This window comes from Halyomorpha halys, unplaced genomic scaffold (genome assembly GCF_000696795.3).
Source record: "Halyomorpha halys isolate HHAL.00 unplaced genomic scaffold, Hhal_1.1 Scaffold293.1, whole genome shotgun sequence".
Taxonomy (NCBI): domain Eukaryota; kingdom Metazoa; phylum Arthropoda; class Insecta; order Hemiptera; family Pentatomidae; genus Halyomorpha; species Halyomorpha halys.
The window spans coordinates 522,510-531,575 of NW_027115239.1; the positions used below are offsets into that span (position 1 = coordinate 522,510).

General features: G+C 26.6%; 1 protein-coding gene across 2 annotated transcripts in view; it reads right to left on the bottom strand.

The window, feature by feature from the left end:
* LOC106680845 (uncharacterized) overlaps window positions 1-9,066 on the bottom strand; it is a 304,110-nt gene that overhangs the window by 150,859 nt on the left and 144,185 nt on the right. For both annotated transcript variants that reach the window (XM_014420825.3, XM_014420826.3), the window contains exon 5: window positions 5,046-5,068. The gene's annotated coding sequence lies outside the window, so the exon portion shown is untranslated. The remainder of the gene's footprint in view (window positions 1-5,045; window positions 5,069-9,066) is intronic.

Sequence of the window (9,066 nt, forward strand, 5' to 3'; positions counted from 1 at the left end):
TTATTTTATTATATGTATTTGAGGATATGCAACATATGTGCGAAAACACAATTGATTTTTATGTGTATATATAACATATATACACATACAAATTGATACAACATATTATTTAATTTTTTTTTAAATTATATTTTTTAGTTCTATTTTATGTTTGTTAAAGAGAAAAATTAATTAGATAAATATTGTAAAAATAAAATGAAGAAAAATAAGGAAAAAAGGGGAAAAAGAAAATAAATAAAAAATAAAAATAATAAAAGAAAATCCTGTATTATTTTATATTATAAATTCATTATACTATATCTATACGTTTAAGAATAAAAAAAAAGTTGTCTAACTAGGTATAAGTATGCTACGTATTTAGCAATCCAATATAGTTGGGCAGAACAACTTTTTTTAATAAAGTTTTTCTCTCTATAATTTCTTTTATTATATAGTCATATAAATATAGTTTAAATGAACATTTAGAGGACTTATTCCCATTATATACCCTTTATTGTAGCAAGTTGTCGTATTATTCTACAATAAATTAATAAAATATAATAAAAGTTTTAATTGTAAATTCCACCTGACCAGTTACGCATTAATTTTTTATTTATCATATTCCTCTATATTTTATAATATGAAATTTAATATTGCTTTATCAATGTTTCATTTGATAAAAATATTTCTGTATATACGAAAATATTTCGATTATTTCATTTAAAATCTAGGAATTAATTTTATGTTAAATTATTTTACTTTTGGACCGTCAATATACATGAACAGTTTTACTTTTTTTAATAATATATTTATGTAATAATTAATTTATTTTTTTCTAATTCACTCCAGTCAATGTACTTGTCAATTTGACGACTAACGACCAAAGATTCTTAGAAGTGACGTATCTCCCATCCTTCCCTACTAGAAACGTTTCTGCCACGAATAACAAATGATAAAGACTTTTCATTGATTAGTCACTGTACTCGTAGTTACTAATCATCTCGCATAGAGTTATGAATGGATGTAGTAAATTTAGTAGTGCGCCTTTCAGAGAACGGAGTCATAAATTCTTTGTCAATGAACGTCAGCCGTGAAAAATATTCTTTATTCCTAAGCTATCAGGGTGTTGCATAATGTCTATAAATAGCTATAAAAAAAACACCTAAAATTTGATACTTTGGGTTTATTTGTTTCTTTATTTTTTTTTTTTTGTTCTCTTTATCAATTCGCTTGAAATACTGTTCGCTAGGAGATATTAGAAAATTGATAAACTTCCCAATTTTTAATTATGATCTATAATATAAATTACTCTATAGTGTGTATCCATATCGCACTGCGGGTATTCAAGGAAAAGAACTCGACAACTTTTTGTTTTTTCGAAAAACGTCAGATATAGATTAAGGAAGCAATTCACGTATATCGCTGTTTGTTTTGAATTCTATGGCTGTTATTTGGAAAGACAGAGATCGAACTAATAAAATTCAACAATTATAAATTTTAAGTTGAGCCCCTTGTATTTTCGACGTGCGATATATCACTGGGAAAGGTGACTAAGAAAAATTAGATCTAAAATTTATCCTAAGAAAATCTTTTTAAAGTACTAAGGTTACATAAAAGAATCACTTAAGTTTCATCACAAATTATTAATGATATATTTATTTACAATTAAAGATTTCGTGTGTTCACTAAACTTTTTAGTTTTTGTTCTATTATATAATATACGATTAATGCTTTTATTTTATTGTTATATTAGTTCAAAATTTTACTTATTTTATGTTATACTTGTTTCATTATGTTCATGGTTTGATTATGTTCATTTTATTTATCATTCTGTTTATTAGATATAGCAAATTGTATTTTATTTATTTATTATTTCGGTTTGAATGTGATCATTTATCACTATTACTTATATTCCACGGTAGTGGCAGATTGTAATACAGATCAATAAATTAAATTTAAATGCTGACAAAAACAAATATATGAATATAGTTTAATGATATATGTGACCAGCTAATGTGATGGTTGAAATACAAAAAAGATATACCAATTATTTGAATCAAATTGACTTTAACACTAAATTTATGTATACAACAATACGTTTCGTAATTCGTAAATACTAACACCGAACGAACATCATTTAGAAAGGACTAATATTGGATCATCTCTAGGAGAGGTGTTGTATCTTTATTTTCTTTATATAAAAACGAATAGATGATACCCTCTATTACCACTGTATCTCAATAACAATACCTTTATTTATTTTTTAATTAATCAAAAAAGTATATCCAATGTGGTCCGACCAGATGATATTATATACCGGTCGGTGCCAAAATAACACAGAAATGATAAACATAAATGAAATTTGTGTTAGTTACACTTTTGATTACTAAGGCGCGGTGGAGTCTACTATTAATAAGCTAGACCAGCACTATATTAATTAATCTCTAGTGATAAAACTAAAAATTCAATTTACAAAATACTAAAATAATAATTGAAAAAACTTATGAAATGAATAATAATGATACGAATTTACAATGAATAAAATAATAAGAAAAATAAAATATATAATAAATATAATATTATACTGCATAAAATAATATATACAATATGTAACATGGTATCTAATGCAAAGAATATTAAGACACATATCTATAGCTAATTTTAATCGTAATATAATGAATTGAGATCATTAAGTGGAGTTTAGAAAATCTACTGGCAGATAGGGCCATTTGGTGAATCAAAATCATTTACTGAGATTCATAGATGTAAAAAAGTAACAAGTCAAATATTTTGTTTAGTTTCCTTTGTGATTGATATAATCATTAGTTCTTCTAGTAAATGAGTGATTAGATATGGTACTATATAGTTTGAAGTACGTTTCTCAAATATGCTGTTGCAAAATGGTGGTTCGATAAATATAGTATTTTTTTGTCTTATTTTCTATAGAGATCAATTAATTTTAGAATATTTTTTTAAAAGTGAAATATTTTAGATGGTTTCAAGCTTAAATTATTAAAACCATCTTTAGGACACGGCTCATCACACTTGAGTAGTCATAAATTATAATGACATCTCGAACATCTTACCGTGTTAAAATCAGTTCGTCTGTTCAAAAAGGCGAAATCAATTCCGAAAACCATAAAATAATCTAACAGTTAAAAGAAAAAAATATAAATGAGATTGTTTGGAGTATCAAACTGACTTAATAACAACATTATTGATCTAGATTACTGAAAGGACAAATTTTTATTTTTATTTAAATCTTACTATAATTTTCATCGTTTATGAAACTATCATTAATATCATTGTACACTGTCCCCGACGACTTCCTTGCTTATTTACTCCTTAACATAAACAAGAGCTATAATTCCAACCGGGTTCCTTGGAAGCTCCATTACCCGATCATTATTGGCTATAATTGAACGGGACAATTACAGGATAAGTAAATGGTCTTCGAGGGAACCACTCAACATACTTCACCTGCTGGATTTCCCCTGGTATTGTGTACATCGGGGAACAGTTCTTTTTGGAAGCGGGTTGTCATACGACCGATTTAGTCACAGATTTCTGTCGAAAAGGGTTTGTGCTTCGTCGTAACAGCTTTTTAGTAACATGTCAGGGAGTAAAGGTTTCGTCGAAGTTGGCCCATCAAAGTAAACGCCGCTAAGTTTCGGAAAAAGTCTCTGTACAATATGTTTGAGTCATTTGATTTCTTCCTAAATCTCGAAGCCCTAGGCGGTAAAACCCCAAGGACCGTGGCTATATTGCACGGCGAATGTCAATCACAGGTTGGAGTGGAGTTCCCGATGACGTCACAAGTATCGATATTACCGCAGTGTTCGTTCACCAATCGATTCTCGTCAGCCCAAATTTTATTTTAAATTATAATCATATAAACTGATTATTTTATTCATTCAGATTGTTTCCTATACGAACACCCTTAAGATATAATTTAAGTGTAGAGTTTTAAAAGATACCTTGATTTCTTAATAAGACAACATTTCCAAAAATAAGTATAAAATAGCTATAATATGAATTTAAGGAATTTAAGAAGTTAACTAATAAAAAACGGGGAGCGGCATTGCTCAGTGGTGCTGTAACTCCAAAGGCCCAGGTTTGAATCCGGCTGTGACAGATGATTATTCATCCTGGAGTCGAGCCTGTTGGTTCCGGAGCACTCTGGGGTTCACACAATCTCATAAATTTGGATACCCTGACGGTCGAGCGTGATTCTGACCAAATCACCTCCGTGCACCACCATTGTAATAGTACAGATTTATTTTACTATATAGGAAAAAAAAAAACAAACGAAAAATGTTAGAAATGATTTGTTATTTCTTACGTTTTGTATAATGATTTTGAACACTACATATTGGCTCTTAATTTTTATAAACGGCCATCATATGAGCAAATGAGAACGAAAAGTAACGGTAAAGTCGAGCTCCGAAGATCATCCTGTGACAACGGCAATAGATCTCAGGTAATATGGACCCGTAAAAGCTCAAATTTTGAAGAGTTCACTCCATTCTCTTCAGAAAGAGTATTTTTCTTACTCGGTTAAAATGTTCATAATAAAAATTTTAAAAATATATACCTAAGAATAAATTAGACGAAACTAAATTCAAATATAGTAAGTATATTACGTAGTTATTAATCAATTACATAAACAAATATGTTTTTAAATATTTTTTTCATATGTAATATACCTTTAAACTAAATGTTAAAATCTGATTATTTAATCAATAATACAGTGGATACAATTATCTACTAATTATAATTTATTTTCTAATTAATGTTTTGTTCATATTTATATTTTTTTATAGTAATATAAAATTTATAGTTTAAATAATATATATTGTATCCGCTGAAGATTATATATAAAATTTATACGCAAATCTGTACGAATTTAAATTGAGATTTTAATTAAAATGATGATAGCGATTCACAAAATCTCAGGTAATTTATATGACATAAATATCCAAAAAGAAAATTATTAGTTTAAAAACTTATGGCTGATCTTTTTCCTATTTATTATTACAAAATTTGTAATTGAAATTATCACTTACCTTAACAGCGGGACCGTTAGATCCTGAAACAATAATAATATCTATTATATAATATAATTAAAACATATAGTACATAAATGCTGGAATATTTACTACTTTAAGCATGAACTGTATGGATATAGCAATTAAATCTGATAAAAATAAACATCTATGTCATCGAATATACTTATATATAAATAGAACATACTGTAAGCTCAAGCTATAGTTAAAGAGTGGCTTTAATTAAAGTAAAAATAAATTTTACTAAAATTTGATTATTTTTTTCTAAGAGAGGGGGGAAGCCATAGTCAATCGGGAGCGGGGGGAGCCATAGCCAATCGTTGGGGCGGGGGAGCATTAAAAAAAAAAAAATATATATATATATATAATTGTCGTGGTTCTTTATTAATTATTACAATTAGTGTTTGCTTGAAAAAAATTATTTGTTATTAAATTAACATTTTTTTCACTCCTAGGGCGGGGGAGGGGGGCGCTTTCCCCGCTGGGTATGCTCATGATGGTTTAGATATTAGAAAAAAATGTAAATGAATTTAAAAAATAGTTAGGTATCTTCAGAATACTCAAACAATACCCTTTTAAGAATGGATAATAGAAATAATATATTTCTTTGTCAATCTAAATTACATCTTTGAATTATAGAAATTGCATTTGTAATTCGTATTTTTCAAATAATAATAAAACAATTGTGTTATACAATATAATTATATATATAAAAAAAATTGATAACCACATTGGGAGTAAATAAATAAATAACATATCAATTCTGTATTTGATTTAAATGTTGATGTTATTTACGACGATATAGTTGATACAGTAATTACAAGATGAAAAATTTAGTACCACATTATTTATTTATTTTGTGGTATTCGTAAATCATAACGATCATTTAAAATCCAAATATAATGATCTTAATAAAGGAATAGGAATATTTGTCTAATCATTGCTGATTGGTTGACCTCTCTACTGTTAATCACTTGAATATGAATACAAATTTGTATTGCAAGAAAAAACGACACCAAAAATTCCGAACACTAAAACAGACAATGAAATACTGATTTGTAAAATTCATGCATGACTAACAAGGAAAATGTAATCAATGAATCTTAACGTATCTAACCTTGAAATAGACTGAAAGGAGTCTTACGACAATAAAGTTAAGCTTTAAACATACCAGTATAATTTCAATACATTATACAATCTAATAAGGTAAGGTATTAGGTTTAAGTAACCAAGAAATTTATGAAAAAAATAAAATACAATTCATTTTCTTCTGTAATTCCAAAAACAATAAAATACCAAATAATTTTCAGAGCTATTATACTTAACTTTCTGTATTTAATAAAGCTTTAATAACGAGTTTCGTAAATCTATTATAACTAAAAATTCATGCTTCAACATATAATGAAATATAAATATAATGAATGCTGAAAAGTGCACATTATTTAATATTTATGTCCTAATTATGCAGAACCATTTTATTTCTATGTTGAATTTAGACTTAAACTAAGTAGTCATTTAATATAAATTAATTGAATAATAATATAAATATTAATTATTAAAAAAAAAAAAGATCTAATGTGCACAACTTCAACCCTTGCAGGGTTTAGGGCGCAGTACTTCGTGAGGAAGTAGTGTTACTAGTGTTACTTATCTATAACGCCATTTTCAACTATAATACTGAATCTAGCTAAACTATCAATTATATTTACCGTTTCGTATTTTTTTACTTTCATTTATCTATATATGGAAAGTCTTAAGTTTCGCTAAATGGTCTGTGTGTGAAAAGCCTAGTTCAAAAAAGATAAATCGTCAGAGGTCAAAATTACAAACTTAAGGCGGGTATAATATGGTTGGGATGTGATAGCAATTTTTCGCTAAAATCGACCTCTGGAAGTACCTTATAGAATCGATTTTCCACAATTACTTCAAAACGGCTCTAACGATTATGGATTAACTTCGTGAATCAATTAGCAATTAAGTGCTTATAATACCAGATAGAACTTCTTCTTTTTGGAATAGTCAAACGAGGCTTAAATGCCGAATTTTCTAAAAATCTTCCCCTGAAGTACATTTAATTCTGTTTATTTAAAAAAACTAACGATTTCTTATTTTTATAAATAATAAAGAATTTTTAAGTATATTAATGAATTTTATTTATAATTAAAGGTGAAAAAAGGAACAATAGATATATCCATATCATCTCTTTTCCGATTGCATGACGGCTTCATTATCTATATTCATTATCTATCTAAATGTTATATTTGTTATAAACACCTCAAGAAACCTTAAAGTACGGATTTTTAGAGCAACAGAAAAATAAAAAATTTTTGTTCACAATTTTCGCCTTTCATGGTTTTAGATTTGTTTTTCGAAAACCACAAAAATAACATCAATATTAACACCAGTTGAGAGTGGTTTAAGTAAATCTGTACAAATTTTGGGAACGTAAATAGGTTAGTAAATGAAAGCTGCGATATTTTTTATTTTTATTTGTACGTAATTTTATAGCCTATTTATTCCTAGAATCTTGGTTAGTGCTATAAAACATCATGGGAAATCAATGTCATTATTTCTTATTTATTCATGATTATATATACTTTATTATTTTATTTTTGTCTATTTTTTTTAAAAAAATTTATATAATTATTTTTCATTTTTATATGTGTAATTTTTTTTTAATATACATTTTTTTTATTTTACTTGAACTAACAATTAATATATAGGTTATATATAAGGGTTATAGATTATATATTAGAGTTATAGATTATATATTAGAGTCATATGTTATATGTAAGGGTCATAGGGTATATATAAGGGTTATAGATATTTTTGTTTATTTTTCCACTATTATTAATTTAATATATTTATTTTCATTTTTATATGTGTATTTTTTAAAATTTATTTTTACTTTCTTTTGATTCGTACTGATAGATCTCTCTATTTGTAGTGATTTTCAAATTTAAATACCAGTTCTACTCTACAATTATAGGTTATAGGTTATATATATATATAAGGGTTTAATAAACGACATGTAAGGTGTGGTGTGAACTATATACATTCCTAAAAGATATGATATATTCATTTTGATTTGTAAAATTCATTCTTCTCTATCATAAGCATACCTATTCGTATATTTTCTTTCTATTATAACACTTTAAATTATTTTATAAATGTTGCTTAAGTTTAGAAATATTTAGTAGAACAAAAGAATTAAAATTAATCATAATTATGATTATGATTGGCAATAATAAATATTTTTCATTAAAAAATAAAAACAAAAAATAAAATTTATTATTGAAAACTACAATGTTAATTCGTATTGTGAAACACTTTTAAAAATTAGAAAAAGAAATGTAAGGGTGAACGAACTTATACGTTTCTGAGATTTGTCCTCGAAAAGACGAAGCTCGGTCAAGGGCACATCGACTAGCATTTAAATCAGCTCTTTCAACTACAACGCGACGCTAGCCCAGATGGATATACTATGTTTATTTTATTTCATTTCAGGCAAAAATATTATATATACTACTAACACATAATTATTTCTATTAAATGGGTATTAGAAATAGATAAATAAATTAGATAAGAGTGTATTTTTGAGATTTATATTTGAAATTAAATTTTATTTTAAAACAACATTATTTGTTAAAGTTAGTTTTTGTACGTATTACAAATTTAGTTACAATATTTAGACAGTCTTAGAATAATGATGAAGATTTGTTAAAGAACAACATACAACATGAAATATTAAGAATTTAGAACCTCATTATTTAGGAGCTCAAAACGACAGGAATTCCGCAGAAGGAGTTTCAAGATAAATTTCTGATTGATTGCATTCTTTATAGGCGTAAAATAACGACTGAATTAAAAATAAAAATCATTCTTTAATAATAAATATATTACCCGACGGCGGAAGCAATGAGTCTAGGTTTGTTTGTATTGTCTTGTTTAAAGGCGTAAAACGTTTTGGTAATAAAACGATCAGTAAAACCATGGTCGACATCCTACCGCAACAGCCGCA